Here is an 18,448-nt window from a genome sequence, read left to right on the forward strand (position 1 = left end):
ACTCACTATATTAATTGGTGTTAAGTTACATGAGAAGTATCTGTTTCTTCTAGGTAGAAATCAAAACCTACTTTTTTATTGTGAGCACTAAATGAGATGCATGAACTATCTAGTTGAGTACCTGCTGTATAGTGTATGTCCAATGAAGAAAAGTGGCAGTAACAGTAGCAATAGTGATTGTTATTGCCCCTCAACACAGGGGTTGAGGTATAGTAAATGGATTTTTAGCACAGTTATGATGAAGTATAGGAATGACAAGGATCACAACACATCAACTTAGATGCATCACAACAACTAACTGAAGGCTGACTTTGGACACGTCACTGACAGATGTCTTGGGGAAATGCAAAGAATTGTGGAAAAGAGCTTAAACTATCACTGAGGACACAGAATATCAGAAATGTTCAGAAATATGAACTTTAAAAATAATAAAATACCCAGGACACCAAACAGTAGTCAGTTCATTGACAATCTCCAAAGGATGGAGTGGGCCCAGCCTGGCACAGCCCCAAGGAAACTTCTGGGATGCCATCTGGATCTCAGAGGTCGGATGAGGCCACTAGGACAGAGCCAGGACATAGAGAGGAATGAGGAGGTGCTCCTCACCTTGGCCGAAGGACACAGCACTGCTTTACTTGCTTGTTACCTAGAACCTAAGTGACTCAGTATTCCTTGGACCAGAGGTGTCAGCCACTGTGCCTGTGGTCCACAGGTCTTCCTAAAGATCAGGTAGCATGGATATTCTGGCTTGGTACCACGAGGCAATGCACCTGCCCCACTAGGTTGAAGGGACCTGGAGGGAGATCTGCCAGCCAATTCAGCCACCTCTCCCCAGACACATCAAGGTGCTGGACCAATCACACTCCTGCACGGCCCTCCAACAAATGCCCAGTGGTCCGGCTAGTCGGCCTTGCTGTGTAGCTGAGGCTCTCACAGTTAGGAAGAGGTCTGGAGAGAACAGAGCCAGCCGACACCTGCATGGGAACTGGGAAACTGGCACCCGGGGAGCAGAGACCCTGGGGGAGGCAGGAAGAGCCTCTCCTGGGCCAGCCTCGTTTCTGACAGCACCGCTTTCTAAGTCCAGGCATCCTAACCACAGCTTCCTGCATCCTTGAGAGTCACTTGGTGTTTCCATTCTTCACAACCAAGACTTATATTCTCTTTAGCTATCCCAGTAACACAGAAAAGATCCAATTTTGGGAAATAATAGTGTACAAGGCTTTTGAGTCTCAAGCACAGGTAGGTTTCCAAAAGTGCCATGTGTCATTCAAAGTTCTAATTCCTGTTTTGCAGACAGAAGTCACTCAGGTGGCTCAAATGTAAACATTTTTAATCATACTGAGACTTGGATTCTATCAACAGCTGAATGTTCAGGTGTCTTACAGCATTAGTGAATTATTTACGAATAACCTTGACAAAGAATTGGAGTTCAAGTTTAAAAACAAAAAACCATCTATACCAGGCACAGCAAAGCAAGAAGAGCCAGAAAATATGAATTTCATAAATGTGAGCTTGCTTTAAATAGCATGGAAGTCCTAGTGTCTTTGGCAACTTTAGTTCATGATCCACTGGCACAGACTTGTTGCTGTTGGTCTCCTGTTTTGCTTTCCCCGAGGTCTGCTCCAACCCTCCCCGCCAAAAAAACAAAATTTCCTTCTCTGGGCTCCATTAGAGAGAATAAGTGATAAGGCTGAGAGAGGCATTTGTCTCAGGCAGTAACCACTCCTGTTACATTACTAACTGTCTTACCTCCCCCAGATCTTTAAAATGCTTTCTCATGTGGTCCCCGGCTGTACTCCAAGGCCAAGTGGCTCTTGGAATTTGGAAAGAGCAGATTTTCTTCCTCCAAGGCCAAGTGGCTCTTGGAATTTAGAGAGAGATTTTCTTCCCCATCCCAAGTATGGCATTTAAGATAAAGAACAGAACCATGTGATTAAATGATACATGTAACCTTGAAAACTTGGCACAGACTCGGCATCATTCATCATCCCAAGCACTGCTAGAAAATCTTGTGACACGAGAGCATTCCACCACTAAATTCTAGGACATGGTCAAGCCAGAGTCTACAAGGAGAAACTGGCAGCTAAGATGCTCCTGCTTTGGGGCATCCACTCTAAGATGATGACTTCTAACTAAGAATAATAACTTTTGCAAGAGTGTCAGGCACTGTAATAATCTCAAATGCTGTGGTGGGAATGACTGCTCTGTGGGGAGGGGAAGAGGGGTGCTTTCTGGTGTCTAGGTGGGCACCATCTTCTCTAGACAGAGCAGTGGTCCTCTGGTCCTGAGGAACCACTTCCTTGCTGGGGAGACTGAGATTTCCCCAGGTCTGAAGTGTGTTTAAGCACGATGGTGGGAGTCCAGGTGTGGACCAGCAGAGCCTCTGAAAGTCACAATTGCCCTAGGGACTGCTCTTGGGGGCCAGGACCTTCCCAGGGGGGATTGAAACCTAGTTGGGCTCTGGGTGATCATGGAAAAGGCCACCAGGGGGTCCACTCTTTCCAGATGGCACAGGTCTATACAGGAAGCCATAACCTGGTCCTACTGCACAGTTGTGTCAATACCCTTTATGCCAACAAGTTGGACCCCAAGCAGGATGTCCTCTGCAGATTCTCACAGACCCCCTGAAGGGGCCATTTCCCACTTTGTGGTTCAGTGGCTGGGAAGCCATTGTTGGCAAGACCATGTGGCCCTGTGTTTCCATGGTAGAAGGCCCTCACGGCGGTGGGAACAAAACTTTCAGACAGAAAAGGCCAGACCAGCACTTCCCTTGAGTTTGTTGCCCTCCTTCTGCTGAAGGGTGTGTGGACTCAGTCACGGTCCCCTGGGCATCCAGAAGCCTTAGCAGGTGGACACCCAGAAATGACAGCCAGTCTCTAGCTAACTGTCCATGATATTCTGTTAAGTCCCCACCCCACCCTCCTAATGAGGCGCTCTGCAGGTGGAAACAGCCCAAGGGCACCCGCAGCGGCCAGCATTCATTGCTCTCTCCCTGTGCACCTGACCTTGAGCCACGGTGCCCTTCAGCAGAAAGAAGTCAAAGGGAAACTCAATTCCACCCTCAGGAATGACCTGCCCTGGTTGCAAGGGCTCTCCCTGCCCCTGTCAGAGCTCTCCCCTTGTGACAGAACTAGAGAAAGGGTAGAGAGGGTTTTGCTAACAGCAGGCTCAGGGAGTCGAAGAACGTGGCAGAAAGCCACCACCTCACAGCGCTTCATAGAATCCTCACCACCGTGGACAACGTGGCGCTGTGACGATCAACATTTTACAGGTCAGGAAGCCAGTCAGCGTCAGACGACCTAAGAAACTTGCCTGAGGGCATGTGGTGAAGAAGGGTTGGACCAGGATTTCGATCCTCAGAGGATGAAGCACAGCATTTGGCTCAGGAAAGTTGGAATGAAGAGACTTCGTATGTGACACCCCGTGCCTTTGACAGCAAAGCTTCTGCTAAGCCCAGAAGCACCGAGAATGCTCAGCTCAAACAGCCAGGTGAGGGGGCTTCTTGGGACCCTGGGCTGGGCTGCTCTCTTCTCCTTGGGGACGGCACCTCTCCTCCCACCGCCTGCTTAGTGGGAAACACGGGGACTGAACAGGTCACACTCGGACACAGGTCAGGACCGTGGGCAGTTTGTCTGAGCGAGTGGCCAGACGTGAGGTGAGAGATAAACTACTACAAGAAGCTGAGGAGCTAGGTGGGGACAGGGACCCTCAGGTCTTCAGCTGCTGAGCTGCAGTGTGACTCCTCCTCTCCTACATGACCCATTTCTCTTTAGGTTCAGCTCCATTTCCTTCTCCTGGAAGCCTTCCTGGAATTCCCATCTACAGGGAAGGGATTTCCACTTCTATTAAACACCCACATTTTTGCCACCTCTAGCAAAGTCAGGATGCCTAGGGGGAATAAGAACCCATGGGTCAATGGCCTGGTTGCTGGTTGCATGCTGGAATCCACGAGAGAAGAAAAAAAAAAATTTTTTTTTTTTTTTGATGAAAAAAGACCTATGCCCAGGTCCAACAATGGGAACAACTGAGTCCATCTCTAGGCTGGAACCTGGAATCAGCACAAAACAGCAGCCCAAACTGAGGACCCCAGCTGTCATGTCCTTCTGTTCTCCCACCTGCCTGGTGCTCCAGGGCGAGCCCCAGCCTCCTGCAGTGCTGCCCTTCAGCACCCAGCCCAGGCCTCCCAGTGTGAGCAGAGGGCAGCATCGTCGCCTCGTGAACTAAACCAACCCAGGATGGGATCTGGGAGCTCATTCTGCTCTTCATGTCAGGTAAGAGTCATATGCATGCCATCCTCTAATTTGGGCAATCCAAGAACACAATTTCAAAAGAAAAAAAAAAATAGCAATCATCTCCGCATCCCCAGTTTACATCCCAAGGGAGGAACGGCCGTGTTGCTGGTTATCTCCTGCTTCCAATTAAGGAGCCTTAGCCAGATTCCTCTGTGCGCCCCTAAGGCCCCAGCCTTGTAAATGGCACACTTTCAATTATTTATCTAAACAAAGGTGAGCCAGAGGGCAGCTCTAAACACTGGTCTAGCAGTGAACTTGAGCCTGACTCCCAGCCATTGGAATTTTCAAGCTTACATGACTTGGCTTTGTGGATTTAATTTCCAAAAGAAAAAAAAAAAAAACAGGCATATTAGGGACAAAGCCATAAATTCCACTTCAGAAAGGAAAGGCGTGCCAGAGTGGGGCTGTAGGAACCCCACTCTCCTTGGCTGGCGGCGAGTGGGTTGCTAGGCTGCAAAAATCAAACAGCTCTCACTCACTGGCTGCGAGGAAGCCCGCTGAATCCCTTCCAGTTTTGCACTGTCTCCCCCATCAAAGGACACATAACTTCCCTGTCCCCAGTGAATGACAAATCCTATAGCAAAGGGGCAGAGACTGCTGAACAGCAACCTGCAAACAGTGAGAGGAAAGGCTCTCTCTTACAAGACAGGCTCCCAACTTCCCATTGGACTGGTGGGCTGACCTGTTCCTCCTCCATGTGCGTGAGTTTGTGCCTTTTCCCTTAAAGGACCAGCCTGTGATATGGATGTGACACAGCTTGCCGAGATACGGGTAGTTGGAGGTCATGAGTGAGCAATGTGAACAGCCCAGGTGTCAATCAAGTGCCCCACATTCCCCATCAAGTGTCATTGACAGTAATGATACTTGAAATAGAATTTGGAGACTCACCAATTGGAAGTCAGGACACCTGGGTGTAACAGTAGCAGCCGCTAGTATTTATTGAGTGTGTTATTATGCACTCAATCATCCTGCTGTGGGCTCTGAACTGGTACTACGGACAGGCATCACCCTTATTTTAGAGATCAGGAAACTGAGGTTTGGAGAGAGTAAGCAACTTGGCCAGGTCACAGCCAGTAGGTGGCAGGACTGGAATCTGTGCCCAGATCTGCCCGACTCCAAAGCCCCAATTCCCAATTACACTATTATCCAACCCCTCAGGTCACAGGACTGCCACACAGACATGTTTCTGGCTTCCATCTCCTTTCTCCATCTCTGCTGCCAGCTACCTTAGTTCAGACCTTAAAATCTCTCACCCTTACCCTTTTCAGAACCTCTTAATTCATTTTCCTGCCTATCTTTTTCTGTATCACATCAAGTACAAATATTTTTTAAAGTATCTTATTACCCCATGTAATATAACCTCTTGGCTCCCACTGCCTACAAATCAAGTCCAAGTCCCTTGCAAAGCACACATGGCCCCACTACACTCTTGCAGGATCTTCTCTGTTTCCAGCTGATCAGTCCCACAGCAAACGTCTAAGCACTCTAGGAAGAGCCTCAGGTCCGCACCTCACCGCTCCACCTTCCGGCCCCGCCAGACGATGCCCGCCCCGGCGCACATTCTCCTCCTCCTCCAACTCCTCTTTGGCATGTTTGTCCTTCCATCCAGACCATCAGCTCCTAGAAGGCAGGAGGTGTGTCCTGCTCATCTCTGTAATTCCCTGGGGACAGAAGGTTCAGTGCTGACCATGTTACTCAGCCAACTCACTCACTGAACAGGAAAACCTCGAAGGTAGAAGAAAACCATCAAGGATCGCTGAACTTGACAGCTGAACATATATGCACGGGGTCTCAGTGTCAGTCTTTATAATTCCCATACTAGAGTTTTATAGATTTTATGCATCTCTGAAATGAACACAAGAAACTAGGCTCAAGGAGTTAGATTGGAGCTACGTACATGCACTCAGTAATGCAGTCCAGATTTAGTCCACCTAAAACTAGTTTCCTTGGTAAAACTTAGCTGTTATTATTAGTAGTATCTGATCCTAGAATGTATCCTTTGGTTTCTTATCCCAAGTATGAGTTTTTAAATTGACAGTTCTGGCTGATCACTATTGTCTTCTGTTTAAATAAGAAGCTTATGCCTTAAGTTGACCAGGAAATTAGATGGCATATGCCTTGGGAGTACTAACTAGACGGCTACATTTTTACAGGTGTATTGGGTGGTAAATTCTCTCAAATGACCACCCGTTGGAGTCTGGAATGTTCTCCTGTCTGCCTCATGGGAAATGGAATCTACCTAACCTCTGCCCACACTTTGGGGTTAACCTCAAGGTCTTCTCCCTCTGATATTTTTCTGGATTTCTAAGCCAAGCAGCCAGCGATGCCCTCTCATGCTGAACTTTTATTGCGCTTGCTCTTTGTAGTCACTTGGCCCCTGCCAAGATGACACAGAACAAATCGCACGACCACAGGAGGCCAAGCCTCGACCACACCCTGTGGTTCCACAAAAGCATCCCAGCCTCTGCCGGATGGATCTGCCCCTCTGGACCTTCATCTTCTCACTGCAGAATGACGGATTCTGGGGTTACTCTGTTTTCCAGCTCTAACTTTCTATGACAACTGCCTGGTATCTTGATAACACTTGAAAGCTCCCTCAGGAGATGGAAGGAGAAGGAGGAGGAAAAGAACCTTGGGCCACTTTCAAACTGTTAAAGGTTGAAACAAGGTTTGTCTCTCAGGTTCCTCAACTTCCCAAGGCCGCCGTGCCGACATCCTCAAACTAAACATGAAACCAAGCGCCAGGCCAGCGGGGCGCCAGGCCAGCGGGACGCCAGCCCACCACCGGCACCACGCCAGGGCTGTATTAATTATGCTGAGAAACGCTGATCACCCTGAAGTCGGGTTATCACTTTTGCATAAAAACATGGAATGACACACTCAGGAAACACTACTTACACGTTCCTTTCAGTCAAAATTAACCGGGGTGAAACTCAAGACGTGATATAGATTAGCCACTGTTCATCCCCCGTAATGTGAAAGATAGATGCTCAGACTTGATTTGGCAAGAGAAAGGGAGACTTGGAGATCAGGCACTTTTCTAAGTTATCCAATTTCATATCTTCTAAAATAACAAAGGCATGTAAAACTGAGAACAAAACAAGAGTCACTTTGAATAAAAGACAAATATAGTAAAAATTTAGGCTGGAGAGAAATCTACACTTGGATACTTTATTTAGGGCTAATTTTCCTGGCTGTTGAGTCCAAAAAGGGAGAAGTACGGAGTTAGTTCTAATACAGGTTTTTACAGGAGGTCAAAGAATTTACTGAAAGTATGTTCACCACTCAGAATCCCAACCCCAAATGGAGTGCACACTGGGATTAGGATGAGACAGGAGGCTTGTAACACAAGGACTGAAACAAACACACGGGTGAGGGCAGGGAACCAGGGTGCAAGCGCAGGAACGTGGGGCTCACGGCGCAGCAGAGCTGAGGGTTAATAGTGTCCCCACTCTCATCTACCCAGACACCTCGGAACATGATCCTATTTGGGAATTGGGTCCATGCAGATGAAAATAAGGATTAAGATCACGCTAGACCAGGGGTCCCTCCAAACGAGTGTGTGTTCGTGAGACACCCAAAAGGACACAGAAGGTAGACACATGCAGACGGCGGCAGAGATGCACCTACGAGGAACACCGTGGAGTGTCACAACCACCAGCAAACAGAGGCAGGGGACAGTTCCTTCTTCAAGGCCTCTAAGGAGCCAACCCTGGTAACACCCGGATGTCAGACTGCTGGCTTCCTAAACCGTAAAAGAATCGATTTCTGCTGTTTTAGAACCAATTTCTGTTGTTTTAAGCTACCCCTTGTCATTTGTCAGGGCAGCCCAAGGGAACTAAGATACTGTTCCTAAAGGAACAGAGGAGGAAGAGCTAACCAAGCCCAGCAGGAGAAAAGGTGCTGAGCTGACCGCCTTGGAAGGAACAATGACCTTCAGAGGACATGGCCGGTCTGCAGCAACCTCACAAGAAGAGAGCCACCGGGCAGGGGCGCCCTCTGTGCACAGACCAGCCTCTTGGGAGGGGACAGGAGTTAAGAGTGGAGAATACACTTGGAGGTGTAGACAAAAGATCAAATCCACAACCACAACCTCTGAATTGACAGAGCCGAAAAGTATGAACCCGAATTTTTGCTTCCCTAATGGGACTCCTACTCTCCTCAGAAATTAAGGACCTCGTCATCTCTCCCCACCACGTCCTCTTCTCCAGCCTCTCTCTAGCCCCACCGCTCAGAGCCGAGTCTCCGCGGGCGGCCTTCATCCTGGCATTTCCTGTAACTGCCGATTCCCACAACTGCATCCTCAGCCCAACCGCTCATTCCAGCCTCAGCCCCATTTCCCAATGACCCCAGGAACTCTTCACCAAGGGACCTCATAAACTGTTCAAAGTCAAAACATCTGAAAAGCAACCGTGTGTTTTTTCCAAAACCAACATCTCCTTCAGAATTTCTCATCTCATTTCTCTAAACTGTCTTAAGACTTAAACCTTCCAATCCATTCACTTCATCCCAATGTCAAGACCTGCCAATTTTAATACGATTCTTCTGCCTATTTCTATTTCTACAACTGTCCCTGCTTGCACCCAGGCCACACCCATCTGTGGCCCAATAATGGCAAACAAGCTCTACACTGGAATGCCTGCTCTAGGTCCCCAGCAAGCCCAACCTTGCCAGGGCCAAGGCTGCTTTCATGTTCCATTTCTCCATGACCATCTGCCTCACGCCCTCCTTTGTAAAAGCCACAACCCTCTTCCTGGCTTTCAAGAATCATTTCCTGACTCTACTCCGCCGCAGCCAACCTATGTCCCAGCAGGTGGCAATGAGGACCTTGCTGTGGGCAGTCTGCTGTGCCGCCCTAGCCTCACACTGTGCTTTATAAACTAAGGACAGCAGCTAAACCAGACGGCAGGGTCCACCACAAACCCAGCTGAACTGAAGGTATTTGTCAAAGATCTTACAACACGTGCACCAATGTTTCCTTCATGACTGGAAACACACCTGCTCATAAAGCTTCATGCCTTTAGACTCAATTTCAAGATTAATCTGCAATGTGTTATAGCTATTGATGTTTCTCTGGGACAAAGAAAAATTAGAGCATCGAGACTGAGCTCGGGATTTGGAGTCTGACAGACCTGAGTTGGAAATCCTGTTCATCCCTACCCTGTGTGAGCCAAGAACTCTCCTGTGCCTCAGTTTTCTTATGTGTTAAATGGCAATTTGAAACTTACATCAATCATCTCTATAACATGGGTATATGCTGAGAAGTGGAATAACTGGGTCAAATGGTGGTTCCATTCCAAGTTTTCTGAGGAATCTCCATATCACTTTCCATAGTGGTTGCACCAATTTGCAGTCCCACCAGCAACTTATGAGTGTTCCCTCTCCCCGCTCATCCAACATGGTCACTTATATTCTTGACACTTGCCATTATGACTGGAGATGAAGTCTCAGTGTATCAATCTTTATTCTTAAAACCAACATTTTTGCTCGACCATGCTGGGTCTGAAAATGAGAAATAAAGCTTCCAGACCACAGCTTTTCAAACAGCCTACCCTGGATCCAGTGCTTCTGTCATTCCCAATCTGTCCCAATTGTCAACGAACAGACTCTCTGGCCACAGGAAGAGTGGTTACCATTATCTCCATATTCATCATCACGGTTCACTGCCTCCTGGGCATTGCTTAGTGTCAAAAATCACAAGATGATCTACAGGTGATCCCTACAGAGGTGCAAATAGGAGTGAAAGATTAAATTCATACATGCAGTAGCTGTAATTGATAGCAACCTATTTGATCAAAATTTTTAGATACCATCTATACATCAATCGTTATCAAATGTAAAGCAAACTCCAGGCAATTCTACTTCCATTCTCATTGTGCACTCACAGATGCATGATGAAAACGAAGAATGTCACCATTTTTATTTTGAATGTAATTAATACCAGGGGAAAAAAGGGAAAAAAAAAAAACAAAAACAAAAACAAAGAATTTGGTCCTGAACCAGATTTTCTCATGGGCACACACTGAAACAATGAGATTTTGGACCCATTTTAAATCCAGCACATTTCTGAAGCTTGCAGTGGTACACCGCATGAAAGAGAAACTGCAGGGCCTAGTGGACCTGAGCCATTTTTATACAAGAGGGAATTAGAAAACAATTACTCCGTGTGTGCTCTGTGCTAACCCTCCTGAAATTCAGATGCCCTCTTCTCTCTGAAAGATATTTTTAAAAGGGCTGATTGAGTGAATGTCATTATTAATGAACTGGGGGAGAGAATGAATAATTGTTCAAATGGCCCAACATGTTTTCAAAGTGATGGAGTAAGGCAGCTTAAGGGGAAGTTGGAGAATGGAGCGAGTGCGTGCTTTGTTGCACAAGGACACTGGGGGGTCAGGGGTGGGAAGCCAGCTAAAAGCCAAGGAATCTGAACACCAAGCCACAGTGAGGCTGGGAGCTCAACTGTGAACAGGAACCACTGTCACGGCAGAATCCAGATGCTTCTGACGTTGCGAAGTCTCTGGGAAGAACAAATGTACCCCAGAATCTGTCCTGGGCATGAATTCTCAGGGAGACCGCCAGGCGGTTTAATTAGGATTTAACCACCTCTGTTGATGTCACCATATTTCATCAACTGCGAGACCTTTAGTTGTGAGATGGCCCTTTAGTCTAAATCACAAAATTTTTAAAAGTTGCTAAAGCTCTTTTGTATCTACTCAAATACTTGTCAATCCTAATTAGACCAAGTATCTCAGGCATGTATACAAAAAAGCTTGGCTAGGAGGGTCCTGGACACTTTCACACGTGGCATCTAACTCTTCTGAATCCCAACAGTCTCCCAGCGATTCTGCCCTATCACAAAACATCACCCTTCATCCGACCAGGAACACTGGTAATGGTGGCATTTTAAAGTAGAATCCCTAAGGAACCAGGTCATTGAATCAGGCTGTGTGAGCGCCCCCAGCCTGCCCACGGCCCCTCTTTGGGATGCTGAATACAGGACTCGCCACCTCGCCATGACCAATGTTTGGTTGTCTGGGGTGACAAGACTCTGTCTTCGGGGTTTTCAGGATTTCAGCTGAAATCTTGATCCAAGCCTGGAGGTCAGTACGTTCGCGGTGCACTTGGCAGGCAGTGGTGCCTGTACCTCACAGCCACCTGCCAACAGTGATCTAAAGACATCCCAATTTCCGAGCGATCAAAATGCAGCAGTGCGTCTTAGAATTGATGACAAGTCAAATGGTATTAAATTCAAGGTAACTTGACCTTGTCATTCCTGAAAGCACCACCTCTGCTCAGTGCTTCCCAGCTCAGAACCCCTCCCTCCCCATCAGAGGACAGCTGCCTTAAAAGGATGCAACCACGGCAGGGCTGAGCCGATCAAATTTGCTGAGGAGTTTTTTGTTGGTTTTTGTACCAGGGATTGAACTCAGGGGCACTTACTATTGAGCCACATCCCCAGACTTTTTAAAAATTTTATTTAGAGTCAGGGTCTGAGTTGCCTAGGACCTTGCTAAGTTGCTGAGGCTGGCTTTGAACTTGCGATCCTCCTGCCTCAGCCTCCCAAGTTGCTGGGATTACAGGTGTGCACCACTGTGCCTGGCTTGCTTAGGAGTTTTGATATAGAGGATTAATGTCATCAGTCAGCTAGGGGAAGCAGAACCAAGCACTGAGTAACTCCACAGCAAGGGCCATAGTGTGGATCCTGTGTAAACTGAAAAGGCACAGGAAGATGAGAAGAGCAGACCAGAGCAAAGCCATGGGGAAGTAGAGCAGGTATTTATGACCTTAGCCCTTGATTCTTGCTCAGGCAAGGCACACAGGCACTGTTTTCTATCTTTGGGTTTAATGGCTCCTTTATGCTTAGCATCAGTCCCCACTGCCACCTGAGGTGGGACATGCAGGTTACTGCTTTCAATGGCTGCAGGGGCTGGAAACCAGCTACCCTGAGGCTCTTTCCTTAAGAATCAAAGGACATGCTGGGCATCTTTGCATGGTGACACCATCACAAAAATAGCAGCATTATCACCCTCTTGCACAAGCCATGGCTTCAGGACCCTTTCCATGGTGTGGCACACACACCACACCACGTGCCATCTCAAATTCGTAAGATTAGTTTACGGGCTCTTTGAAGGACAGGCCAATTCTCTTTCACAGCAAGATTTGTGTTCAAGAACCTGATTGTGACAGACAAGTTCCCTGTGGTAGAGAAGGGAACCGAGGCTTAGAGGTGCTGAGCCGCGACTCGTACCACACCTAGGAGATGGCTGCTGGACAGCACAGCTCGCGGCGGCACCTCCGTGCTGATGGCCATGCCTAGGCTCTCGGGCTCTCCAAGAGGGGCTCCGTAGTCAACCTGCGGCCCCTCAAGAGAGGAGCAGACTTAAGGGCACTGATCTGTTTGGATCCACCTCTGTTTCCCTACAGCTCAGACTTCCATGCCGCCCACACTGGTGACCACATGGGAGAGTGTGGCTGGGAAAGCCACAGTGACATTTCAGATGGCTCAGGCCCTGAGGCTGGAGCTGACCATGTGTGCAAGGGTAGCTGCTGGCAGGGGCTTCGTTTTCTATGGAATGCAACCCTCCCAGGGGGAATTCATACATGTTTTCCTCTTCTGTTTTTCCCCCCTTAAACTTTTTTTTAAGGCAGCAACCCTAATCTAAGTGGCATCTGCTGACTTCAAAGAACAAACATTTAATCCCTGCCCCAGCGCTCCCTTGCCATGACACCGAACGCCTTTTGGTTTCAATCACTAAAACATCAGGGACAAGGCAGTTTTAAGGATCCATTTTTAACTACTTTGGCTAGAGTTCTTTAGGTTTTTCAGTGGTCATCAATGAATCTTGATCATTCCAATTTCTGACTCTCCTAATTCTAGCTCATACTATGCCTGGAGTTGTAATAACCGAGGCCATGTTGGTACACACGTGGTCTTACTCTTATGCTTGCAAAGCTGAGAAGCAATAAGCCCCGGTGTTTATTTTTTAAACATATGCATGCTTAGCTATCTCCAAAGATGATATAAGGTCACGTGAAGTAATGCATAAAATACAAGAGAAAAGGAATAATTAGTGGACATACAAGAAAGGTAGGAAGATAGCTGGGAACTAGAATGAGACCCGAGAGAGCACACACCTGTCACATCTACGCACCATCCACCACGAGTCCATTTCCTCAAAGTTTTCTAGCTGGCATTGTAGTTGTACAAATAACAGCTTTGTTTAGAAAACTAATTATTCAGGAATAAATGTAACAGATCTCAATATTAAAAACAGCCACTACTCATTCTGTGCCTACTAAAAACCAGATGGTACTAAACACGAGAAAGAGGTTAGAGCTTAGCACACGAGGGGGCTCATGCTCCTAAGATTAGCTTTACGCGGCAGTTTGCCTCCAAAACTGTGCAGTTCCAAATCTGGCCTACTAGGATTTTCCTCCAGGGCTGAGGATGTGGATCAGTGGTTAAGCACCCTTGGGTTCAATCCCCCGTACCCATTTAAAAAAAAAATTCTCCACCCGCGTCTTTTCAGAGCTACTTGGTTCCCATCTCTGGTGCCGGCAATTCGTGATGTTCTGATTTTATCTCTGAGCAGTAGCCACTTGGATGGGCCACCCGGGGCCCTCTGAGGGGCAGCCTGTGTCAGACGCAGTTGGAGAAGAGAAGAGTAGGGTAATGAGTCTGATGAAAATTATATAGTGGGAAAAATCTGTCACTTTCCAGCTGTGACTTGGGTAGGTTCGTCTCCCTGAGTGTCAGTTTCCTGACCTCCAAAATGGGCCTGTCAGGAGGAGCTGCCTCATGGGTTTGAGGGAGACTGGCAGGGACAACACAGGAAGGCTTAAGCACAGGCGTGGCTGATGGTGTCCAGCACTCAGTGACCATTTGCCTTCTTTCTTCTGTATCACTTTGCAGGCCACGATTCCCTTTATTCTTAGAAGCCATGTTGTCGAGAACAGGGGACAAAGGCATAGATTTTCCTCTTCAGAAAGACCTCTACTTTTTCTCCCGCTAGGAATGCAAGTATCTGCAAGTCTTCACTGAGGCCGAGGGATAACAGCGAGCCAGTGAAATGAGAAGGGCCAGCAAACTTGTCACCGGCTGATAGCAGCCGCCAGTGTTTGCTGTTGCAACAGCACCTCGGATAGATGCAAGTCATTAACATTCCACTGATACCAGGCGAAAGGATCTGTGCTGAAAGGAGAGCTCGGGGTCACCATGGGTTATCTTTGTTTACCCTCCTGTTATGACTCACTCAGAGTCTGTTTCTCTTCCTAGGACATAATTTGGCTCATTACCATGACCCTCCTTGGCTTGCGAGTCAAAGTTCTGTTTCCCTGGTTTTCACACTGGAACCTGGTTTCTGAGGCTCCAGACTGTCTGGACGCCAGTCCCCAGCCCTCCTGGTAGGGCTTCAGCAGACGGCCTAGGAGTGTGAGATACACTGCCAGGTAGCCAGACGTCACACCAACATCAAGAGCGCATTGGTGAGGATCTACCATGGCTGTTCACACCATCATCCGCCAGGATGAGTTTGTCAAAATTCAACCTTTTCACTCTGTCTTCCTCAGCGCTGCATGACCTTCTTTCCTACCAATATCTCAGGTTACGCTTCCTAGTGTCAAGGTGACTTGAATATACTTCCTGGTATTTCTGCTCATATCTGTACACTTAAACTGTATAGGGCAGAGGATCTAAACTAAGATTATAGGTTTTCCCCCTTGGGAGGTGGGATAGGCAACTGAGATGAGGTTCCAGAAATATAAGTCATTTAACTTCTATTTTCTCATTTTTAGCAACAATGGGAATTAAAAAAAAAAAAAAATGGTACCAGCAACTCAGTGTTCTGCTTCTTTGGCCCTTTTGAGAAAAAGGGAACAAGGAATCAAATCAGTTTGCATTACTGTGAACTAATTCAATGGTTCACCCTCAAACTGATCATATATGTTACTGCTATTTGTAAGAAATCTTGGCCATTTGGAGTTCTTGGAATATTCAATTTAGCTACCTTATAATCAGAGTTTCCCTTCATTAGAGAAGCTATTTGCACCTGTTTTTATGCATATTGACAAGGGTAAGCCTCAGGGATGGCTAGTTTGGCTGTTAAGGTAAGAAGTCATTTTCACGTAAAGACTTCACGCCTTGGGAGCACGACATGTAACCTACACCCACCCAAAACCAAAGCTCACCGGCTCCCCTGTAATAAACACCATGATCTTGCTTCTGTTCTGCCAAATATCACTGGGTCCCAGAGGCCCCCAGCCTCATGGAAACTCCAGATTATGATCTGAGTGCATCTATGCATTGATGTGGTGAGATCGCCTCATCAATTCTCTTTCTTTCTTCTAAAATTCATTTCCAAGCTACACTTAAAAACAAGGGCTGCTGACAGGGGATGCAAAGTCATTCCAGAACACCCAGGCTTTCTGTTGGCATAAGTAGTTAGGCTGGCAAGGGATTCGGGGTCACCAATGACCCCTTTCCCCAAGTTTGGAAGAGACCATGAACATTCTCGATCCCAGCAAACAGTCAAGGGAGCTGGGGAGTCCCAGAAATTAAAAGAGGAATCTGTCACAAGATCAGCGAGATTGCTGGGTGCTGGAGTGTGCCACCTCCAACGTCACTGTCCGTGGTTCTGAACCCAGCAGGGTGTTTCTCTGGGAAGCTGGGGTACAGGGAGCTTGTGCCTTTGATCAGTGTCAGGAGAAAGGAGATGACGTGCAATGGGTTCAGACATGAAGCAGTGTTTGTCACCTCATTAGGTTCCACCCTGTAGCAGAAACAGTATTCTGTCCGTCAACACATTTTTGATGTAAGGACATGATTAAGGACAACTTCATAATGTAACTATGATCACAATTCTGAAGACTCATTTGCCCTGGCCACCACGTTCACTTCTGGCTCCAGTCATACCTCATGTAGATTTAGCACTTGTTAAATGTTCCTCTTTGCTAATCTGTGAACAGCTGTGGCAGCACACAGGCAGGCGAGGAGACCGAGGTGCTGCCTGCGGGAAGCTGGCAACTCCCCACACACTGCCAACCCACGGACCTGGGGTGGAGGGTCGGCCCCACCAAGTCTGCGCAGGCTTGCCCGTAAGTTCATGGCCCTGCCTCCATAATGCCACGGGCACAATGCTCCGTGCTTTATGACCAGCACTAAGGGAAATGAAGAGGAAGAGAGAGAGACAGAGAGAGCATGAGGTTGCAGGCTGACCTTACAAGGGTCCCTCAACTTAGTGAGGTTACTTCCTGATAAATCCACCATAAGTTGAAAATATCAAATCAAATACACATTTAATACATCTAACCTACCAGACATCCCGGCTCAGCTGAGCCGACCTTAAACATGCTCATGACCTTTCCACTAGACTACAGTTGGACAAATTCATCTCATGTAAAGCCTATCTCATGACAGTGTTTAGTATTTAAAAAATAACACGAGGTACCATACTCAAGGCAGAAGACAGAGGTCTGTGTGGGTATGTTTTTGAACCATCATAAAATTGAAAAATCGTAAAGGGCACTATTGTAGGTGGGGATGTCAGTACTAAATACAAGAATGAACGAGTCCTCTGGAGGCTGGACCATTCTAAGGGAACTTCTGAATGACCTAGAAAAACATGGTGCAGGACAGTTTTCAAGAGCCTTTGAAGACCACCTAAAACATGGCTCATTTGTTTGTAGAACTGTTAAAATAGCATGGGAAGAAGAGGAGGGGGCTGGGGCTCAGTGGTAGAGCACTTGCCTAGCATGTGAGAGGCACTGGGTTCGATACTCCGCACTACATAAAAATAAAGGCATTGTGTCCATTTACAATTTTTTAAAAAAATCATCCTTTAAAAAAAAAGAAGGGAACACAGAGATTCAGTCCTTTAAGTAGCGTGAGATTCAGAAAACTCCATTGTCCAGGGATTTATTCTAACAAAATGACCGCTAATGTACAGAAATTAAAGGATGTTCTTTGTTCTGTCTTGGGAAAGAAAAAACTGGAAATAAACTGGACATCCAACTATTAGGAATTGTTAAAATAATATAATCCACACAATGGAGTACTATGATTTTTTAAAATGATAGTGTAATGCAGCCATAAAATACATGAAGAAGTTAATAACATTAAGGGAGAAAAGCAGAATATAAACAAATGATTGTATAATCTCAATGCTTATAAAATAACCCAGTTTAAGTTTTAATCTAGGTTTAATAAAACAATGGTAATTTTCATTTTGGTATTGTAAGTAGTGTTTTTTTAATTCTGTAAAACAGTATGTAATGCTTGAAAACAGGAAAAATTTGCTTAACTGAGGGTTATTTCACTGAAGAGCAGAGAGGAACAAAGTATGATATTCCTGACAGGGACTGATTCCCACACTTTACATTCAAATATGTCTTGATGAGTAAGAGCTCAAGGTAAAGCTGCCCAGGCTAAAACACCAGAAGATTGAATACAAGAGATGACAGGGGCATGGCTCAGTGTTGGAGCCCTTGTCTAGCATGCATAAGACACTGAGTTTCTTCACATGATATTCTCCAGTTCCATCCATTTACTGGCATATGCCATTTCATTCTTCTTTATGGCTGAGTAATATTCCATTGTGCACAAGAAAGGGCACGTAGGTTGGTTCCATAAGCTTAGCTATTATGAATTGAGCTGCTATCAACATTGATGTGGCTGCAAATATGTGGATGTGGACACACAACAGAGGGGACAGAGATGAAGAGAAGTACACAGGATTAGACAAAGGGGAAGGAAGGGAAGGGAGGAGTGGAAATAGGGAAAACAGAATAAAACAGACATAATTTCTCTATGTTCATACATGAATATACCACCAGTGAATCTCCACTCAGGTACAACCTCAAGAATGGGATCCTAGGGCTTGGGATATAGCTCGGTTGGTAGAGCGCTTGCCTCACAAGCACAAGACCCTGAGTTCAAATCCCCAGCACCACAAAAAAGAATGGGATCCTAATTAGATTAAGTTATACTGCACACATGTACACATCAAGATACACTCTACTGTCATGTGTATCTAAGAAGAAGTTTTTTAAAAGTACAGAAGTCGTTTTGCTTCTAAGTAGGGTGAAAACTGGATCTTTAATGTCTATAGCATCATAACACTTTAACAAAATTTTACATCAGTCAGCTAGGCCTCAGGATC

At 46.5% G+C, this 18,448-nt stretch overlaps 1 protein-coding gene and 1 long non-coding RNA gene across 4 annotated transcripts in view; one reads left to right on the top strand and one right to left on the bottom strand.

Annotated features, from left to right (window-relative positions):
* The window catches only part of CCBE1 (collagen and calcium binding EGF domains 1), a gene marked incomplete at its 5' end in the record, with an annotated part of 247,567 nt that overhangs the window by 55,274 nt on the left and 173,845 nt on the right, over positions 1–18,448 (bottom strand). The window lies entirely within an intron of this gene.
* Positions 1,751–16,161, top strand: LOC306642866. 3 transcript variants are annotated; one of them, XR_013758707.1, is made up of 3 exons: positions 1,751–3,489; positions 3,995–4,271; positions 14,306–16,161. It is a non-coding gene; the product is annotated as an uncharacterized lncRNA (long non-coding RNA). The 3 variants fall into 3 exon arrangements; XR_013758708.1 differs by having other exon boundaries at positions 4,041–4,271; XR_013758709.1 differs by lacking the exon at positions 14,306–16,161 and having other exon boundaries at positions 3,995–4,917.

Source organism: Sciurus vulgaris (genome assembly GCF_902686455.1).
Source record: "Sciurus vulgaris genome assembly, chromosome: 13".
Classification (NCBI taxonomy): Eukaryota; Metazoa; Chordata; class Mammalia; order Rodentia; family Sciuridae; genus Sciurus; species Sciurus vulgaris.